Consider the following 3154-nt stretch of genomic DNA (forward strand, 5'->3'; position numbering starts at 1 on the left):
ATGCCTTAGCGGTAAAAAGCACGTAAACTGCATGCTGAACGTACCGTCCTCGTAAGAAACATATTCGTTCGTTCTTTTGATATTCTCCAATCAGAAAGAACGCACTTCCTAAAAGGTAGTACGCTCCCCATTAGCCTTTCGTATGTTTAAAACGTACTGCGTACGCTATAACATAAGTTTTGGAACGGTCTCTGCCGAACCAGCATGAATTGATACTCAGTTAGTAACAAGCACACTGCCCTAACTTTTTTTAAAGTTAGTGCGAGCATACAGGATCCAGCTTCCCGACTAAGGGGAACCTTGCCACGTTATTTGGTCATTACGTCCAGGACAGCGACCCGCGGCGCAGCAGTGTAGAGAAAGAGTCGATACGAGAACGAAGGAACAGTCGAGAAATAGTAAAAAAGTTCACTAAGACTCGAGGAGCGGTGACTGAATTCTCAACCGAGGCCGTAGAATAGCCACGCGCTCGACGCTGTTCCGTCCGGACCGTCCGACTCGACGTGTCTCTTATAGATACCAAAGCGCCGGCCGGACGGTCGGCGCCGGCCGGGCCAGCGGCCGGGCGCTTACCATGTAAAACCTCCGTTAGAGCGTACCGTCGGACTTAGTCTCTGAAACGCTCGACCACTTTTTTCGAATAAACTACCCTTAGAAAACATCCTATCGTCGAGATATTTTAACGCACCGCTTATTTTAATATTTCAAACGAGTTTTTATCGAAAAATTTAATTTTTTTTTTTTTTTCAAAATCGCATCAGTAAACCACCTCTTTTAACGAATACGGACAAAAACCACGTTCTTAATCGATTAGAACACGTTAAAACAACGAGAAATATGCAAAAAAATATATACCTTGCAACGTTAATTAACGAAAAAATTAAACAAATATCGCAGTCGTGTCAGTTCGACGGACACTAATTTTTTAAAAAATTCGAAAAAAACGTTTAATCCAGTTGTATTTAATAGAGATATAACCGTTTCTGCAAAAATATTTATACCTTATAACGCTTTTTAACGAAATAACTCGAAATAAGCTTTTCGGACTTTTCCGCCGGCCGAAATTTTTCTAAGTCCCAACGTACCGTCGGACTTAGTCTCTGAAACGCTCGACCACTTTGTTCCAATAAAGTACCCTTATAAAACGTCCTATCGTCGAGATATTTTAACGCACCGCTTATTTTAATATTTTAAACGAGTTTTTATCGAAAAATTTAATTTTTTTTTTTTTTTTCAAAATCGCATCAGTAAACCACCTCTTTTAACGAATACGGACAAAAACCACGTTCTTAATCGATTAGAACACGTTGAAACAACGAGAAATATGCAAAAAAATATATACCTTGCAACGTTAATTAACGAAATAATTAAACAAATATCGCAGTCGTGTCAGTTCGTCGAACACAAATTTTTTAAAAAATTCGAAAAAACGTTTAATCCAGTTGTATTTAATAGAGATATAACCGTTTCCGCAAAAATATTTATACCTTATAACGCTTTTTAACGAAATAACTCGAAATAAGTATTTCGGACTTTTCCGCCGGCCGAAATTTTTCTAAGTCCCAACGTACCGGTCCAGAATGAGACAAAGTTCCAAAGGCCCGGTCGTATCCGTCCGTTTTTTTTTAACCTTCCACGGACGAAATAAACGTTTAATCCCGACGTAAAATACAATAATATAGCGATTTATATAAAAATATTCATACCTCATAACGCTTTTTAACGAAATAACTCGAAAAAACTTTTCGGTCCGAAATTTTTCTAAGTCCCTACGTACCGCTCGAGAATGCGACTAAGTTCCAACGTCCCGGGCGCGATCATACTTTTTTTATATAACTTTTCAGCGACGAAATAAATGCTTAATCCCGATGTAAAACGTCATTTTAAAGCGATTTATGCAAGAATATTCGCACCTTATAACGCTTTTAAGCGAAATAATTCAAAAAAACCTTTCGAATAAAAAATTTTTTTTTAACGTTTTCGGGACCAAATAAACGTTTAATCCCGACGTAAAATATAATAATACAACGATTTATATAAAAATATTAATACCTCATAACGCTTTTTAACGAAATAACTCGAAAAAACTTTTCGGTCGAAAATTTTTCTAAGTCCCTACGTACCGGTGGAGAGTATGACCAAGTCCGACGGGCCGAGTCGCGTCGGTCCACTATTTTTTTTTAACGTTTTCGGGACCAAATAAACGTTTAATCCCGACGTAAAATATAATAATATAGCGATTTATATAAAAATATTCGTACCTTATAACGCTTTTTAACGAAATAACTCGAAAAAACTTTTCGGTCGAAAATTTTTCTAAGTCCCTACGTACCGGTGGAGAGTATGACCAAGTCCGACGGGCCGAGTCGCGTCGGTCCACTATTTTTCTTTAACGTTTTCGGGACCAAATAAACGTTTAATCCCGACGTAAAATATAATAATATAGCGATTTATATAAAAATATTCGTACCTTATAACGCTTTTTAACGAAATAACTCGAAAAAACTTTTCGGTCGAAAATTTTTCTAAGTCCCTACGTACCGGTGGAGAGTATGACCAAGTCCGACGGGCCGAGTCGCGTCGGTCCACTATTTTTTTTTAACGTTTTCGGGACCAAATAAACGTTTAATCCCGACGTAAAATATAATAATATAGCGATTTTATATAAAAATATTCATACCTTATAACACTTTTAAGCGAAATAACTCGAAAAAACTTTTCGGTCGAAAATTTTTCTAAGTCCCTACGTACCGGTGGAGAGTATGACCAAGTCCGACGGGCCGAGTCGCGTCGGTCCACTATTTTTTTTTAACGTTTTCGGGACCAAATAAACGTTTAATCCCGACGTAAAATATAATAATATAGCGATTTATATAAAAATATTCATACCTTATAACACTTTTAAGCGAAATAACTCGAAAAAACTTTTCGGTCGAAAATTTTTCTAAGTCCCTACGTACCGGTGGAGAGTATGACCAAGTCCGACGGGCCGAGTCGCGTCGGTCCACTATTTTTCTTTAACGTTTTCGGGACCAAATAAACGTTTAATCCCGACGTAAAATATAATAATATAGCGATTTATATAAAAATATTCATACCTTATAACACTTTTAAGCGAAATAACTCGAAAAAACTTTTCGGTCGAAAATTTTTC

This window comes from Bombus fervidus, unplaced genomic scaffold, assembly GCF_041682495.2.
Source record: "Bombus fervidus isolate BK054 unplaced genomic scaffold, iyBomFerv1 scaffold0076, whole genome shotgun sequence".
Taxonomy (NCBI): Eukaryota; Metazoa; Arthropoda; class Insecta; order Hymenoptera; family Apidae; genus Bombus; species Bombus fervidus.